The 19,805-nt window shown below is 37.8% G+C and overlaps 1 long non-coding RNA gene across 1 annotated transcript in view; it reads left to right on the top strand.

Annotated features, from left to right (window-relative positions):
* The window catches only part of LOC110293773 (uncharacterized), a 106,532-nt gene that overhangs the window by 49,389 nt on the left and 37,338 nt on the right, over positions 1-19,805 (top strand). The gene's annotated exons all lie outside the window — the stretch shown is intronic.

The following is a 19,805-nucleotide window of genomic DNA, read 5'->3' as shown; positions in this document are numbered from 1 at the left end:
ATCTAAAATGGCACTTCCCTGCAGTGAAATAAAATAAAAATAGACCTTAGTGGTTTTTTACATGCCTGAACCAAAGCTGGTAGGATCTACTGTAGCAAGTAGGCATGAATAGAGAAAAGCTGCCCAGACAAATGCAGTGGAAACTGCTCTGTACAGGATTCTTACCAACAATAACCTGTAAAAACAGAAGTTTAGCAGGATGTGGAGCCTAGAAGGTCTTTGGAAACTACCAGGCCGACTTAAAACCTCCAACACCACTCCCCGTACTCTGACTTTCACCTCCACATTTATCCCCAAATATCTGCTGAATCCCAGGGATTCCAAGTTGCTCCTTCCCCATATAGCACTAACCTGAGCTTAACTAAGTGAAAAGAGAGTCTAAGAAATATACTTCCATTCATGTCAATCGTTTCAGAAATTCATTCCAAAGGATTATTGCTGCTACCAGTCTTACTCCAAGAAACTTCCTTTGAAAATATTCTATGGTTACAATAGATACTTATAGTTGGTCCAGGTGCTGAGAATAAGTTACCGTTGAATGATTAGCCATAAAAGGGATACACCTTCATGTGTCACAAGCTAATTACACTAGAGTAGAAAACAAACAAATCAGTTAAAACTGATTTATGGTCAGGGAAAATATTCCCTTCAGACCAACTTGAAACCAGTATCTGATATATAAAGTTTATAAACTAGAAATGGTAATATTTCATTTTATTTTATTTTTGAATTTTTATACATTTTTTTGTATGTGCAAGTACAGAAGACAAAACCTTGCTAACTTAGACATAAGAATTATTGTTTTAAACTCTTAATGAACCTTTGAAGTGAGTGGCAGATAATGAATGGTTAACTAGTCCTAAGGGAAACATCTCTGTTATAACCTTTTATTAATTTTTTTCAATTGAATTTATGTTTAAACTTGGTGTGAACTTTTGAAAAAGGATGCATGGAACACCATGTGGTCATGTATCCTGAAAAAGTATAAGAACTGAGATAAACTACAATAAGCAATCAGGGGTTAAGTTTTTTGTTTTTTTTCAAGATCAGTAGAAAGTTAGTTCCCCCTTTTCTTTCTCTAAGAAATATGGATTAGAGTCTCCTTTCTTTTATTATTATCATCATCATTATTTAATTATTTTATTCATATTCTAAATTTTAATCACTACGCCGTCCTCCTATGTAGAGTTCTTCTCCCCACTCTCCCCACTCCTTTGGCTCTGAAAGGGTAACCTCCTGGCAAGCCTCCTCCATGAGGCATCAAGTCTCTACAGAATTAGTTGCAGCATCTCCCACTGAGGCCAGAAAAGGCAGTCCTCTACTACATATGTGCCTGTGGCCTCTGACCAGCTTATGTATGCTCTCTGGTTGGTGACTGTCTCACAGTGGTCCAGGTTAGTTCACACTGTTAGTCTTCCTATGGGGTTGCTGTCCCCTTCAGATCTTCAACCCTTTCCCTAACTCTTCCATAGGTGTCGGTGACCTCAGTCCAGTGCTTGGCTGTGAGGATCTTTCTCAGTCACCTTTAGTAAAGCTTCTCAGAGGATATGCATGCTAGGCTCCTGTCTACAATCACAACATATCATCAGCAATAGTGTCAGAGTTTGGTACCAGCCCAAGGGATGGTTTCCAAGTTGAGCCAGTCACTGTTTGACTCTTCATTCAATCTTTTCTCTATATTTGTCCCTGCATTTCATTTAGGCAAGAACAATAGTGGGTCTAAATTTTTGAAGGTGTTTTGTTGTTCCCATTCATCCATTGGGAGCCCTTTCAATCTACTAAAAGTGTTCTTTTCAGGTTCCATATTCTTACTGTTGGGCATTTTGACTAAGGTCACCACACTGAGTCCTGGAAGCCTCCTCCATCCCTGTTCTCTGAGACTTTCTAGAGGTTCCCCCACCCCACAACCCCAGCAGCTGCATAATTATATTCAGTCTCCTGGCCCTCTGGGTTTTTCTCCTGTCTTCTTCCAGACTCATGCCTGATCCTGACCCCTCTTTCCCCTCCCTCCTACCCTCTCCTGCCAGGTCCCTCCTTCCCTCTGCCTCCCATGATTAATTTACTCCCCCTTCTAAGTGGGATTGAAGCACCCTCATTTGGATCTTCTTGTTTAACTTCTTGGGATCTGTGGGATATAACATTGATATTCTGTACTTTTTGGCTAATATGCTTCATGTGTGAGTACATGTGAGTATATACTATGCATGTCCTTCTGAGTCTGGGTTATCTCACTCAGGATGACATTTTCTAGTTCCATCCATTTGCCTACAAAATTCATGATGCCCCTGTTTTTAATAACTACATAGCATTCTGATGTATAAATAAACCACATTTTTTTCTATTCATTCTTTGATTTAGGGACATAGACTCTTTTCAAATAAAAAAGAAAAGAATCTGTGGTTACTATAGAGAATTATATTTAGTCCAGATGCTAAGAATAAGGGACCTTTATCCATAAATGGGGCATCTAGGGTCTATGACTCTCCCCATAGCTCAGGAAACATGGAGGAAAAAGATGCAGAAACAGTAGAAGAAAAAAAAAAGAGAGATGGAGCATTGTAGAATGTTCTTTTCTGGCCATGACATAACTGTTGCACTCAAGAGCCCAAGTCAGCAGAGGTTCCCTGTGCATGATCTGCATGAAACTGGGCAAGTCAGCTTTCTATTATAGAGGAGGCAAGCAGTTCAGGAGGCATCATTGCTCTCTGATGATGTATAGTCATGTAATGGCTGTAGGAGGAGGAAGAGACATTTTCTTCATGATGCAGCCACTGTTAAGAAGCTTGTGTTCCTATACATATCCCTTCATAGATGTCCTATAAGGAATGCTAATTAAAATCACAAAGTCACACACACACACACACACACACACACACTTAGATATGACACATAAACATAAATGCATGAATGGATAAAAGGGATTATTTGGAAGAGGAAGTTATAAGAAATGGTGGAATGGTGGCAAGAATGGATAGGAGCCCTTAAATATGACCTATGAATTTATTATTACATATGACTATGTATGTGTATGAAATGTCATAATGAAATGCATTGAGTATAATTAATACATAGTAATACAAATAATAACAAAACAACAAGATTTTTTTTTAAATGACAGCTACAGGTGAACCTAAGAAAATTGTGTTTTCCACATAATTCTTATCCTTTTCTCGGGTTTTAACTCATTTATAAACACAACAAACCAAATAGGAAAGGCTCAAAATTTACAATCCATTCTGTTTCATAGATTTTCATTTACATACAGGGAAATTAACACCAAAAGAACTTAAACAGGAATAACCACGGTGACCTGGGCCTTACACAATCTAACAGCCATTCCATGGACCTTAGAGATCAAAAGAAAATACTTAGATATGACACATAAACCATTGTATTTGCAGTGTAATTTCTCGTTATTTGTGAAAATAATAGTAAACTCAGTATTTTAAGAAAACATTTGATTTATTGACTTTTAATCTAGATAGAGATTTTTATGTATTTTTACCTCAAGAAACTCTTTCTTCTATTATACCTCAGATATTCACTTTGGAAAAATTATAATAATAATGTAACATTGCCTTTGGCTACATATTTATGTTTCTAGAGAGAAGGGGGAAGCTATAATCCCTGTAGCTGTTTGAAGGGATATCAGTAGTAGAAGTGGGGTGTGTATGGTGAGAGCTATACCTCTTTCTTCTTTCTGTTTCTGTGCTAAAGAAATTTTTTTCTTTCTTTTTTTCTAGATTTTAAAAATAGCTTTGAAGGGATGGAAAATTTCTGTGGTGGCTGATAGCAAATACTGAAAGGCTCATTTGCATATAGATGTTTCAGCTTGCAACTGCACATTCCCTTGAGAGAGGCCTTGTTTAAATGGACAGGCAGGCTGGCATGGGGTTGTCCAATTCCTAATGAAAAGTAAATTGAAAGTTGGGAAACATTTGCCTTGGAGGTGGGCAGCCTCTTTTTAGTATCAGTTTAAATCTGAAAGATGTAAGGAGGCCTGTGACATGTTGCCCCTACCCTCAAAAAGTCCTGAAACAGAAGGGAGAGGGGAAATAGAGAGAAGAAGATAAATGATTAGCTGGAAAAAAAGTATTTCCCATGTGAATTTTCTCTTAGATGCCTGCCTGAGGGGTTCAGAATGTGGGGAGGCAGAAAAGAGGAAAAAATGCCTGCAAAAGTTCTGGCTTTGTGAGAGCAAGCAGACAGAAGGTTCTTCCAGACAGGTTGCTGAGCCAAGTGTTTAAGACAACTAATAATCCATTTACAGAACACAGACTTTTCAGATTGAATGCTCCCCTGAACTTGACTGTAGGCTATGAAGGTAAGGACAATGCTCCAAACAAGATAATGTGCAAAGAAAAGAGATTAGAGAAAGGTCACCAGATTAGCTGGGGGATGAGAAGTCAGACAAAATTAAGGGAAAAGGTTAGAAACTGATACTGGGCAAGAAAGATAAAGCAACTTAGCAAGAATAAAAAGGGAACACAAGAGGAAAATTAAAAATTAGAATCAGGAAAATTAGCCACATTGATGAGAATAGAATACCAAGATATTTAAGAATAAACTGAAGGAAATAAAAGAACTGGCAATGTCAGGGAAGGGAAGAAAATTAAAATATCAAACTGGATACCCTCCTAGCTCTTTTGCCTGAATCACATGATAACCTACATTTTCCTTATTTTTTCCCAGAAGAATTATTTCTTTGTTATTACTATTACAAGCATATCTTTGATCAGAAATATTCTAAGTAGTAAGTATCTGGAATTAAGGATAATTCCATGCTTGGCCAAAGTATCACAAGAATGGATCAAGCATTTGATAAATTAATATCTTAAAACTTGTAAGCTATATAATATCACACATGTACACTATGTACTAATAGTTAGGTATGAATTTATAACCATATGGAAAATAGATCTTCCTTACAATGGCATACATTAGAAATATGTCTTTATTGAATGCCTGCTGTCATTTCCCAGGTTGATGTCTAAATCTTGCGCTCATTCTGATACACTTTACAATGACAATAAATGACTAGATTAAAAAAATAAAATTGCTATAAGAAAATGAAAACCTATAAAGAAAAGGAAATAATGATCATGACCTATACTATCTTAATCATAATCCAAACTTGGAATATAAAAGTATTCTTTTTTGGATATTTTATTTATTTCATTTCATTTCAAATTTTATTTCAAATATTATCCCTTTTCCTGTTTTTCCTTACAGAGCTCCCTATCCCATCCCCCTGCCCCTGCTGCTGTGACAGTGCTTCCCCACCCAGCCCTCCTCCCCACCTCCCCACCTTGGCATTCCCCTACACTAGAGCATCAAACCTTCATAGGACCAAAAACCTCTTCTGTCATTGATGCCTGATAAGGCCATTCTCTGCTGCATATGTGGCTGGAGCCATGGTTCCTTCCATGTGTACTCTTTGGTTGGTGGATTGGTCCCTGGGAGCTCTGGGGGGTATGGTTGGTTGATATTGTTGTTCTTCCTATGGGTTGCAAACCCCTTCTGCTCCTTCAGTGCTTTCTCTAACTCCTCCATTAGGGACCCGTGTTCAGTGCAATGGTTGGCCACGATCATATGCCTCTATATTTGTTAGGTACTGGCAAAGCCTCTCAGGATACAGCTATATCTGTCAGGCTCCTGTCAGCAAGCACTTCTTAGCATCTGCAACAGTGTCTGGGTTTGATGTCTGTACATGGGATGGATTCCCAGGTGAGGGAGTTTTTGGATGGTCTTTCCTTCAGTCTCTGCTCCACAATTATCTCAGTATCTCCTCCTGGGGGTAATTTGTTCCCTCTTCTAAGAAGGATCAAAGTAGCCACACTTTGGTCTTTCTTCTTCTTGAGCTTTATGTGGTCTGTGTATTGTATCTTGATGATTTCAAGCTTTTGGCCATCTTGCCAAAAACAATCTACCAAAAAAAAAAAATTCCAACTCAATTCTTCATATTAGAAAGAACAATTTGAATATCCATTTGGAATAACAACAACAACAACAAAAAAATAGCCAGGATATCGAAAACTATTCTCACCAATCAAAGAATTTCTGGGGTAATAACCATCCCCCAGGAGAATGCAAGTAGATCCCTTCTTATCTCCTTGTACAAAGCTCAAGTTCAAGTGGATCAGGAACTCCACATAAAACCAGAAAAACTGAAACTAATAGAAGTTGACTTCAAGGTGTATTACAGAGCAATAGTGATAAAAACTGTATGGTATTGGTACAGAGACAGGCATGTAGATCAATGGAATAGAATCGAAGACCCAGAAATGAACCCCAACACCTATGGTCACATGATCTTTGACGAAGGAGCTAAAATCATCCAGTGGGAAAAAACAGTATTTTCAAAAAATGGTGCTGGTTTAACTGGGAGTCAGCATGTAGAAGAATGCAAGTAGATCCCTTCTTATCTCCTTTTACAAAGCTCAAGTTCAAGTGGATCAAGGAACTCCACATAAAATCAGAAAAACTGAAACTAATAGAAGATCCTTGAACACATGGACACTCTGGAAATTTTCCTGAACAGAACATCAGTGGCTTATGCTCTTAAGATCAACAATTGGCAAATGGGAATTCATAAAATTGCAAAGCTTCTGTAAGGCAAAGGATGATGTCAATAAAACAGAACAGCAACTAACAGACTGGCAAAAGATCTTTACCAACCCTGCATCCAATAGAGGGCTAGTATCAAATATATACAAAGAACTCAAGAAGTTGGACTCCAGAAAACCAAACAACCCTATTAAAAATGGAGTACAGATCTAAACAAAGAACTTTCAACTGAGGAATATTGAATGGCTAAGAAGCACCTAAAAAATGTTCAACTTCCTTAATCATCAGGAAAATGCAAATCAAAGCAACCCTGAGATTCCACCTCACACCAGTCAGAATGGCTAAGATCAAAAACTCAGGTGACAGCAGAGGCTGATGTGGATGTGGAGAAAGAGGAACACTCCTCCATTGTCGGTGGGATTGCAAGCTTGTACAACCACTCTGGAAATCAGTCTGGCGGTTCCTCAGAAAATTGGACATAGTACTACCAGAGGATCCTGCAATACCTCTCCTGGGCATATATCCAGAAGATGTCCCAACCGGTAAGAAAGACACATGCTCCATGTTCATAGCAGCCTTATTTATAATAGCCAGAAGCTGGAAAGAACCCAGATGCCCCTCAATAGAGGAATGGATACAGAAAATGTGGCACATTTACACTGTGGAATACTACTCAGCTATTTGTTTTTAATATTTGTTTTAATGACTTCATGAAATACTTAGGCAAATGTAACTAGAAAGTATCATCCTGAAAGAGGTAACCCAGTCACAAAAGAACACACATGGTATGCACTCACTGATTAGTGGATATCCATAACAGTATTCTTATTCATTTTATTTTTATTTTTGACCTAATTTTTAATTATTTTTTCAGGGTCTCAAATAAGCACTTTATTCAACTTATTTCTGTACCCCTCTATACTCTTCCAACTCCTCCTAAACTTTCCACTCCCTCGCAAATTCATAACCTCTTCTTAATTATTATTGTTACATATACTTGTGTGTGCATGTGTGTGTACGCCTGTATGTATGTCCTTATATTCTACAATCAATCATCTGTGACTCTAGGAAAAACTGGGAAAACAATACTAAGTGAAAATAAGGACTCAGTCTATGAAATGATAGCCAAAGAAAAATGTTCTAATGTGGTGGTTTGAATAAGAATGGCTGTACAAGTTCATACATTTCAATGCTTAGTCATCAGCCAGGAGATTTCTATGGTTTGACCTTATTGGAGTATGTGGGATTTTGTTGGAAGAAGTGGGTCACTGCAGGTGGGCTTTGAAATTTCAAAAGCCCATGCCAGCCAGGTTCTCTCTCTCTCTCGCTCTCTCTCTCTCTCTCTCTCTCTCTCTCTCTCTCTCTCTCTCTCTCGATGATGATGATGATGATGGACTAACCCTCGAAACCTGTGAACAAGCTACCAATAAAATGTGTTCTTGTATAAGAATTACCTTGCTTGTGGTGTCTTTACAACAGCAGATAGCTACCCACATGTCTGATGCTATATAAAGTAGCATACTAAGTAGTATACATGTACCCTCACATTTCATCCTCACAAACAGTTTTAGAAGTTGTTGTTACTATGTGACAATGATGGAATATAATGAAGAAACTATAGCTTACACCTGTTAAATAACTGTTAACTTTCCATTGTTTCAACTAACTACCTGGGAGGAATGAATTCAGAAAAAGGAAGGATTATTTTGACTCACAGCTTCAGAAGTTTTAATCCATGGCTACTCTGGGCCTTTTAAAATCTATGGTAGCAAGCTTGTGGTGAACTAAAACTGCTCACACCATGGTGACCACCAAGCAGAGATGGATAAAAAGCAGATGAGGGGCCATATATGATATATACCTGAGGCATTTACACTGACATGCTTTTGACAACTAGGACCGAACTACTAATGTTATACCAGTTCCAAAAAGCCATGTATCCTTAATGATGTTGCAGTCTTCATAATGAATTACCTACTGTCTAACTTAGGACTTTATTACTGTAAAAAGACACCATTACCAAGGCAACTTTTATAAAGGACAACATTAAATTAGAGCTGGCTTACAGTTTCAGAGTTTCAGTCTATTCCATTATCATAGTGAGAATCATGTCTGCAGCCAGGTAAATATGGAGGTAGAGTAGGAGCTGCAAGTTCTCTGTTTTGATCCAAAGACATCCAGAGAAATACTGTCTTCTGCAGGCAGCCAAAAGGAGGGTCTTATTCTACTCTGTGCAGAGCTTGAGCATAGGAGCTCTCACGGCCATCTGTACAGTGACATACTTCCCCTAACAAGGCTACATCACCTCCAATAAGGCCACAACTTCTAATAGTGCTACTTCCAATGGGCAAACACACACACACACACACACACACACACACACACACACACTCACACACACACATATATATATCACCACATTCCACTCCCTGCCCCCCCCCCCTGTTTATTCAAACACATGACCCTATTTGGGCCATACCTAGCCATAGCATAATGAAAACTACATTTACTATTGCTTGACCCCATACTCTATCATAATCTCAACGTTGTTTAAAAGTAAAAATTTTATATTCTCTTCTGAGATTCATACAGTCTCTTAAATGTAATTCCTTATAAAATCAAAACCAAAAAGCAGATCACATACTTCTAACATCACAGGATATACATTAGCATTCCAGAACATCGGAGTGAGGAAATACTAGGCAAAAGCAAAACAAAAATAAACACAAGCAAAGAAATAAACAAAAAAACTGATCTGCAAACTCGAAACTGTACAGCTCCAGGTCTGATGTCAAAACACTATTCAGATCTTCAACTCCTTTCTTTGAAGACTACAACAAATTTCTTTCTCTTGGCTGGTTTCATCTCTGTTAGCCACTTTCCATGGCAGGTATACCATGACTCTAGCATCTCCCACATCTTGAAATATCCATAGCATTTTCAACTTCACATCTTCTTGTTCTAATATCTGGTATCGACATATTATCTTCTGGGCTCTTCCAAAAGGCTTGAGTAATGTCTCTGGCTCTGTCCTCTGTAGCACTGTGGACACTGCTGCTGCTGTTCTTGGTAGTTATCCCATGATATTAGCATCTCCAACATGATGGGTTCTTCTACTACAACTAAGCTTCACCATTAACCTCTCATGGGCTCTTTTCATTCTGCCCAGCTTCAAATTCTTTGCATGATACCTTCAGACCTGTGCCACCAACTGCATCTAAGGCTACAACTTCCCTAAAAGCTTTTCCATGCCTCTCAGAGTGCCAAGCCTCAACTGCTCTCTATGACCCCTTCATGCCTTTAAAACCGCCTAGGTGACTCTTACACATTACCAAGTCCTGCTGCTATATCAAGGTCTATCTCTGGGCCACAGCTTCTTTGTGTCATCAAAAAATACCTCCTAGAGGATTTCACCTTTGTGATGCTTGTCTCTTTTTAACTCCCATTAATTTCTTAGCTCCAGCTAAAAAGCATCAATTGTCCCAGTAACCCCTTCTACTCTTGACTGTAAATGTAGAGACACATGGCTTAAGCTACTGAGTTCTGCTGCTTACTGGGGCTGGAACATGGTCCTCTTGTTCATCAGCAGCAGTAGCTTTCTGTTTCCAATTCCTTCCCTGCTTAAGCTTGGCTTTCCTGGAATGTGCTCTGTAACCTGATATTGAACTTAAATATCTGTATGCCTCTGTCTCCTAGATGCTGTGGATTTAAAGGCATGTTCCACCAAACCTGGACCTAAGCCTTTCTTTTCCTTTTCACAGGATTTTTAAGTTCTGGATTGAAGTTTATTCCAGGTATATTCAAGTTTACAACCTAGGATAGTCATCATATCCATCTCTTTTCAATTTAATATATAATCATATCGCCTTATGTTCAAATGAAAACAAAAACTAGGTCATAATAATGCCTAACATGATATAACTATCACTTGTTCTACTGGGAACATATAAACAGTAAGTTCAGCCATTTGGGATCTGAACTTGATGTCAAAACTCCCTTAAATCCATTTAATATTCTTGAACACAGGATTTAGTTTCATTCTATTTTCTTGGGCCCCTTTACTCTTTGAACCGTATATTTTGAGTTTTTTTTTCTTTCTAAGCTTGCTACACTTGCCCAAAAAAATTTTATTAATAGGGTGAGTAGTTTAAATTAGGGTTTTTTGAGATGTCCTTTGTCAAAATAATTAATCTAAATCTCTTCTCTTTAGCCTCAGGCAGACTCTTCTAACAAGGGCAAAAGCTGCCACATTCTTCACCAAAATTGCAGAAAAAAAAATAGTCTCTAAGCCACATACAAACATTCCTGTCCTCTAAGACCTCTTGAGCCAGGACCCCAGAGTTCAAATTACCCTCAGCATCAATGTCCATATTCCTACTCAGGTGATTCATTAAAACCCACTTAAAGCATTTTACTACTTTACAAATCCTAAGTTCCAGAATCCACCTTTCTTCAAACAAAAACATAGTCAGACCATCACAGCAATACCCAGTATCTGGTACTAACTTCTATAGTAGTTAAGGTTTTATTACTGTTAAAATACACCATTGCCAAGGCAATTTTTATAAAAGACAACATTTAATTGGGGCTGGTTTACAGTTTCAGAGGTTCAGTACATTCCATTATCATCATAGCAGCATCTAGACAGTCATGCTGGTGGAGGAGCTAAGAGGTCTACCTACATGTTGATCTGAAGGCAGCTAGGAGAAAACTGTCTTCTGCAGCCAGCCAGGAAGAGGATTTCATTAAACACTGTGTGGAACAAGTTCTCAAAGCCTGCCCACATGGTGAGACAGTTTCTCTAACAAGGCTACACCTCCTCCAATAAAAATTCATACCTCTTAATATTGCTATTTCCAACTGACCAAGCATATTCAAACCATCATACTTACAAAAGGTTTCACTTCTGTGTCATCAGCTTTGTAATTTACCTTTATTCTTGTTATTTACCGCTAGAGGCGAAACCTCTGTCAAATGTTTTCTTTGGCAAGTCAAAATCAAAACAAAGCAAAGACATGTAGTTGAAACAGATAATTTAATGTAAGATAAAATATGAATGAAATGATATTCTCCTATAGAGAAAGGAAGAGAGGGAGGGAGGAAGGGAGGGAGGGAGGGAGGGAGGGAGGGAGGGAGGGAGGGAGGGAGGGAGGGAGGGAAGAAAGAAGCCAGCAAAGGAATACCTGTGTCAATGGCTGTAATAACTGTCACACTAAAGTAATTCATTATTCTCAGGAACACAGCATTTTGGTTAACCTTGTGGAATGTCTGTTTGATCATTGTCAAAATCATTTGCTGTGCAGTTTTGGCTTAACTGTGCTGTGATAGCAATACTAAGTTTGTATTCAATTTTACTTTATTATTTTATAGAAATTCTGAATTTTCTTCTTCTCTATCAAAATATATACCATGCATTTGTAGATAACCAGGATGGAGTAATTGAAGCCTGTGAAACTGTTCTAATATATATCATAAATCATGTGTGTATTTGTGATCAGAATGCAACTGATAGATACATGCTTAAAGTCCTATAATCAATTAGAAATTGTTTAAAGACAGAAATTCTTATGAAAAAGCTTGGAAATGCCTTAATAAACCTAGAGAATGTCTCTGCTAGATTTGTTAAGTTTAGGTTTTGCTCCTATCTTTGTATGAGTGACTTTAAAAGATTGTTCATGACTCTTGAGTTGTAAAATTTGTTTTGCCTTTGAGTGATTTGTCATTCTCAGTCTTGTTACATTCTACAAGTATGTATTGATGTTAGCTGTAGATGACCAATTACTGTCCTATTATCTCAAGCAACACTTTTGGGAAACCTTTAAGGTTGCTAGAGTTTTCATTTTGTAGACACATACAGTGAAACATGAAGCAATGGACATTAAGTATCAAGGCTCCAAATGGGAAAGATGTTATGTGGGTATAGACCTAATAGGATTTAGGATCACCAGGAAAACACATCTGTGGTTGTATCAATAGACTTGGCATCCATAGACTCATGTGTTTGAAATTTTGACCCATACAGAATGGCACTATTAGGAAACATAGCCTTGCTGAAATAGGTGTAGCCTAGTTAGAGGAAGTGTATCACTGTGGAAGGTGGACTTTGATGTCTCTCATCTTTAACTTCCATTCAGTGTGGAATTCCAATCTTCACCTTCCTGACCACAGGACACAGACCCATTCTGCTGCCTGTGGATCAAGATATAGACTCTCAATCACTTCAGTACCATGTCTGCCTACATATTGTCATGCTTCCTGCCATGATGATACTGCCACGATGGACTGAACCTCTGAAACTGTAAGCCAGCTCCAATCAAATGTTTTCTATTATCAGAGCTGCCATGGTCATGCTGTCATTTCATAGCAATGAAACCCTTCCAAAGCAAAGACAACACCTCTGTATGTGTCTGTAGGAGTGCTTACAGAGAAGTTTAATTGATTAGAAAACCCTCCATGTGTGTGAGCCATCCTATCTTGTGGGACATGTTCCAAACTAAAAAAAAACTAAAAAGTAAAATGAGAGAAAGTGACTAGAATACAAGGATTGATCTCTCTCTGACTCCTCACCACAGATACAGTGAGACTGTCACCTCACATTCTTGCTGCCAGGCCTCATGCTGTGGGGGACTATATCCCCTCAAACTATGGCATCCTTACCTGGTCCATATTTTCAAATACTATTCTCTTTCAGAAACAGATAAACTTAGACATAATCTCTTACCAATTACCTGTGTGTGTGTTCTTGGAACCAATTGAGTTAACCTTTAGTATTTACATTCAGAGTCTCTTCAACAATAATTATTATTATCTATTGTATTTTATTTTTAATATTTTATTTTTATGTAAGTTATTTTATAAAATATGATATATTATTTTAAATATATTATATATCACATGTGATTTGATGGGTTGATAAGTCAGGAGAAGTTATAATTTTCTACATAAATAAATATAGTAACAATCTCTACACAGCTTCAGATTTTACCAATAAATCACCAAACTAATGATATAAAGTGAATGATATCTTAAGTCTGAAACTTTTCATGATCTAACCAAATACAATAATGAGTGTGAACATACTTTTTTTCAAAATACTATGCAAACATGAAGCAGCAGGCATCATGTATTCTAGAAATAATTGGCAAAAATTATAGAATTAAAATTTTATGTTTATATAAATTTTTATGACTCCTTAGAAGGAAATGAAAGAAAGAAGAGATAAAATTTCCTTTGATGGAAAAATCAAAGCTTCTTTTTCATTTTCTTTTATTTTTTCTCATGAAAATATATCCTGATTTCAGTTTCCTCTCCTTCCTTTTCCCCCAGCTCCCAACCAGCCCTTTCCCTCAGACTGACTGTTCCTGTTTCCCTTTAAAAAAGAGCTGGCCTCCCAGGAATATCAACTGAACATTATATAACAATCTGCAATAACACTAAGCACAAATCCTCATATCAAGGCTCTGAAGATGCAACCCAGTAGGAGGAAAAGAGTCCCAAAGGCAGGCAAAAGAGTCAGAGACACCCTGATCCCAATGATAGGAGTCTCAAAAAAAAAAAAAAAAAAAACAAAAACAAAACTCCAAGCTAAACCACCACAACTTGTGTGAAGAGTCTTAGTGCGGGCTCCTGATGGATGCTTCGTTCTCTGTGAGAATTTTTGAGCCCTGTTTAGTTGATTTTGTTAGCCATGTTCTTCTAGTATCGCTGACACCTCTGAGTCCTAACCACTATACCCCATTTCTGATGGCTTTCCTGAGCTCTGCTTCAGGTTTAACTGCAGCTCTCATCATCTGCTCCCATCAGATGCTGGAGGAAGCCTTTCTCATGATGATTGGGCTAGGCAGTAATCTACAAGTATAGCAGACTATTGTTAGGAATCTTTTGGGGCTGTTTGTTTGTTTGTTTGTTTGGGCAGATGTGTTCTGTTCTATCCTAGGTCTCCTGGCCAATGAAAAGCTGGTTCCTGGGCATCTAGGCATGGACTTCCTTTCTTCCACTGTTTGGCCACTCCCACAAGCTCTGAGCCACCATTGCTCCACCATATCCTGCAGACTAGATAAGTTGAATGTCAAAGTTATTATGGCAAAATTGGTGGCCCAGTCCCAGCACCAAAAGCCTTTCCAGGTTATAGGAGATGGTTGATTCAAGCTCCATATCTAACATTATTAATAGTCCTGGCTAAAGTAGCCCACATAGGTTCCAGGAAGTTTTCACTGGACTAGGATTTCTTATTCCTCCCCACAGATACTACCCAATTATGAAAGTACTCTCTCCCTCTGTGCCTTCCTACTTCACCTGGTCTTTCTACCCTCCTACACTCCACCCTCATAATCTGTTCTATTTCCTTTTTCTCAGAGAGATCTATGCATCCCCCTGTAATTCTCCTTGTTCCTCAGCTTCTGTGATTTGTGGATTGTTACATGATTATCCTTTATGTAATACCTAATATCCACTTATAAGTGATACATATCATGTTTGTCTTTCTGGGTTTGGATTATCTCACTCAGGATTATCTTTTCTAGTTCCATTCTTTTGCCTGAAATTCCATGGTGTGATTTTTCTTAACAGCTGAGTAATACTCCATTGTGTAAATAAACAACTAAGTTTTCTTTATTATTCTAGTTAGTTAGACTACTAAAGCCACACTAGAGAGAATTCGAGACTTTTAATTCCAAAACTTGAGTGTTCAGTGCTATATCACAGAAGAGAGAACTTCGATGAGATCTATTTCATCTTTCTCTCTCTCTGTCTCTTTCTCTCTGTCTCTGTCTCTGTCTCTGTCTCTGTCTCTGTCTCTGTCTCTGTCTCTGTCTCTCTCTCTCTCTCTTCCTCTCTGTGTTTCATACATGTTTTCAGGAACACATGCACGTGTATACTGTGGGTGGAGAGGTCAGGCTGTGCTCAGTCTCTCTCTCTCTCTCTCTCTCTCTCTCTCTCTGCCAGGTGATGCCTGCTTGCCTGCTGCCATGCATCCGCAATGGTTGTCATCATTCAACATCTCAAACTGTATCAATGAAAATATTTCTTTTATACATCATCTTTGTCATGGTGTCTCTTCACAGCAATAAAACAATAACTAAGATAATACTCTAAGAACAAAGATGATAAAAGATTTTTGTCCCTTTCTTAGATGTTTTTTCTTTTTTTTATTAGATATTTTCTTTGTTTACATTTCAAATGTCAGCCCCTTTCCTGGTTTCCCCTCCAAAGAGCCCCTATCCCCTTCCCTTCCCCCTGCCCACCAACCCACCTACTCCTACTTCCTGGCCCTGGCATTCGCCTATATTGGGATATAGAACCTTTACAGGACCAAGGGTCTCTCCTCCCATTGATGACCAACTAGGCCATTCTCTGCTACATACACAGCTAGAGACATGAACTCACCATGTGTTTTCTTTGGTTGGTGGTTTAGTCGCAGGGAGCTCTGGGGGTACTGGTTAGTTCATATTGTTGTTCCTCCTATGGGACTGCAAACCCCTTCAGCTCCTTGGATACTTTCTCTAACTCCTTCATTGGGGGCCCTGTGCTCCATCCAAGGAATGGCTGTGAGCATCCACTTCTGTATTTGTCAGGCACTGGTAGACCCTTACAGGAGACAGCTATACCAGGCTCCTGTCAGCAAGCACTTGTTGCCATCCACAATAGTGTCTGGTTTTGGTGGTTGTTTATGGGATGGATCCCCAGGTGGGGCAGTAACTGGATGGCCTTTTTTTCAATCTCTGCTTCACACTTTGTCTCCATGAAGGGTATTTTGTTCCCCCTTCTAAGAAGGATCAAAGTATCCACTCTTTGGTCTTCCTTCTTCTTCAGTTTCATGTGTTTTGTGAATTGTATCTTGGGTATTCTGAGCTTCTGGGCTAATATCCCAGTGAGTGCATATCTTTTGTGATTGGGTTACCTCACTAAAGAATTTAACTAAAAAAATAAATTCTTTAAAACCAGTACTATGACTTTTTGTTAGATACTACTTTATTTTTGAGATTATATTATAAGTACAATATTTCATCCCTCCCTTTCTCCATTTAAACTCTTACATATACCACTCCCAACTCTTCTTCAAATTCATGGCCTCTTTCTTGCTAATAATTATTCATGCATGCATATATATCCCTAAATATAATATATCTTGTCCATATAATGTTACTTCTATGCATGGTTTTAGTGCTGACAGTTTTGCACTGAAAAACAGTTTCATATCCTCTTCTCTATGGAAGGCCATGTCTCCAGTTCTTCGCTTTCCTTAGTTGCTCTTTGTATAAAGCTGAGACATTATGGGATTTTCTCCATCCAGTTTAACATGTTCACTGGTATAATCTCTTTTAAATTAAAAAAATCAGTTTTTAGCACATCTCTTATATTCTGTGCCTTTTTGCATACTCATCAAGACTTACTTCAGGCTACTGGTAATTTATTAATCAGATTGCAATATTTGTAAAAATATAAAGATCAGATCTCCTGAACTATTATGAGACTATGAGAGGGTTGCTTTTATTTATTTTACTTTACTTGTGTGTGTGTGTGTTTGAGAGAGAGAAATTCTTACAATATATCCCAAGTTAGCTTCCTCAAATTTACCTTTCCCATGCCTTAGCCTAACCAATGGAAAGATGACAGATAGCAGCCTGGGATCTGAGGAGAGAGAAAGAATGAAAAGTTGTGTGTGTGTGTGTGTGTGTGTGTGTGTGTGTGTGTGTATGTGTGTGTGTGTGTGTGTGTGTGTGTGTGAGAGAGAGAGAGAGAGAGAGAGAGAGAGAGAGAGAGAGAGAGAGAGAGAGAGAGAGAGAAATATTTAGAGAAGGACTTTGGCCATTTAATATCATGCTATGTCAATTGTTACGACAAGGTATAGCCCTTGGCACACGTTGAGTTCTCTCATTGTCTGAGTAGGGATGTACATTCCTGAAGTCATAGAGCTATGAACTACAGTGTCTAGGGGAAAGCAAGACAGAAAAATAAATATATTGATAAGAAGGGAAGAAAGTGACAAACTGAGCAAATGGCAAAAATCTCTGTGTAGGAAACTTTTCCAGCGCTTATTTTTTTTTTTATCTTAACAAAAATGTAAAGAATGTATGAGTGCAAGCCAAGCAAGTACAAAGAATGGAAGAGAATGAATGAGGTGCCCCCAGAATCCACAGCTTGGGCTAGGAAACACAGAAAGAGACAGAAGAGCACTGCTGATCTACAGGAGCTGAATTTAAATATGATGAGCATAACCATGTTTTAAGATAAAATATGGAAGTATAGACAGTGTTCTCTTCCTCAGGAAAATGCTTCTCAGGACACTTTGAACAGAAACATGCATAAAATATATTGCTCGTCTAAGCAATGCTGATAATGCGGGTAGGAGCTTTTTGATTAACACAAACAGGCAAACTTAAAGCCTCTGCTCCCTCCAGATCTCCTGCTCCAGTTTCTGCTGTCAGTGATTTGATTTGATCACATTTTTAGTTTTTGTTCTGTTGCTGTATCTTTTGAATCATTGGTTTGGGTTTGGCTAATATATTATAAGAGCATACATCACAGAATAAGAGGAACATAACACTTAACTCGACTATCCTGAGCTTCATTGGACAGTTTCTATCCTTCTAAGTGATGAGAACACAGGTAAGGGGCTTCCTTCATTACCCAAGGCTATTATCAAGGGAAAACCAGAAAACTGGCAAAGGAAACCAACACTTAAAAAAAAAAAAAAGAAAAGAAAAAATGTGAAGAAGAGAAGGAACTGTTAGAAACAGAATTTGGAACATGTTTTAAATTATTCTGGTAGAATGTCCAATATTTTCATGTATATTATAGAAAAAAATGAAAAGAAGCACTTATTGAGCACTTTTTCTTTTCTTTTCTTTTTTGTTTCGTTTTGTTTTATGTTTTGGTGACATTTTTAGCTTTTTTATTGTTTTGAAAGCCTTTCTGGCACTGAACATAAAGAAAAACAATTTAATTATAAATGTTTAGAGTTTGGTCATTTGTTTGGGGAACAAAGTTTCCCTGTGTAACTCCAACAGGCCTCAAATTTCAGAGTGCTTGGAAATAAATATGTATTTCACAATGCCTGGCAAGTAGAAAGAACTGAAGTAAGTTATAGTATATCCAATGGCTAAAAATAAAAGAAATACGTAAAATACTATTTAGTAATGTTTTAAATAATCAATGAATGTTCCTGGTTTGTTAGGAAAAATTGACAAAATTTATGTATTATTTGTAAATGTTTATGACAGTTTATTTTTGATGCCATAAAATATTAAACAATAAAAATATTTTCCAGAAGGTGACCAGATAAATAAATAAATATGAGGATAAACAAATAATTTATCTTGTCATTTTCTAAGGACCATCTAGATTGTTTATAGTTTGGGGTAGTGAGAATAAGCTAGCAAAAATATAATGAATCCCTGATGGATAAATAAATTATATTTAATTAGTATGTATATGTGGTGTCTTTTAATGTACAAAGGTAGATATGAGGATTGTGATATACCTGCACATCATGGGAGCATGTGTGTGAAGGTCAAATGTTGACCTCATTCTTCTTCCTCAGGAGTCAGCCACTCTTGCCTCAGGTAAACCCGCAAAAGAACCTCTGAGGAAAGTCTCATAGCCTATAGCCAGATCAAAACTTCAACTTCCTCTCTCCCTATAAGAACTTGCCCAGTAAGTTCTTGGAATTCTTCTGCATGTAAATGAAACATTCTCAGGCCTCTGTTCTAGCCAATAGTGTTCACCAACCTTGAAAATCTCAAACCATTACCCACTTCCCAAGATCTGTACAGCCCCTAATTTACCAACAAAGTTGAGCTGTGTCACTGTAGCTGATCCCAGAAATTAATCTGTCAGTATTAATGGCTGTCTGAAATGTGTGTGTGTGTGTGTGTGTGTGTGTGTGTGTGTGTGTGTGTGTGTTGTATTCTATAGATTTTGGTTATATAACTAATGTGTTTTTTCATGAATAATACTTCCTTGTTTGCTACACAGAGAAACCCTGTCTCAAAAAAAAAAAAAAAGTAAACCACAGAAGAAAAAAATATAGAAATTGTACACACACACACACACACACACACACACATACCTGAGGGTCTCCAGAGATGACTCAGTAGTTAACAGCACTTTCTGCTTTTCCAGAAGAGCCAATGTCATATTCCCAGCATCGTTTAAATCCATTAGCATTAATAACCACTTAATCTAGTAGCATCAGTAAACAACCATTTAAATCCAGTAGCAAGATATCTGACACGCTC

This window comes from Mus caroli, unplaced genomic scaffold, assembly GCF_978045245.1.
Source record: "Mus caroli unplaced genomic scaffold, Mus_caroli_1 scaffold_6, whole genome shotgun sequence".
In the NCBI taxonomy this organism is placed as follows: Eukaryota; Metazoa; Chordata; class Mammalia; order Rodentia; family Muridae; genus Mus; species Mus caroli.
Note: the sequence above shows the minus strand (reverse complement) of the source record. Positions and strands in the feature narration are given on the sequence as shown.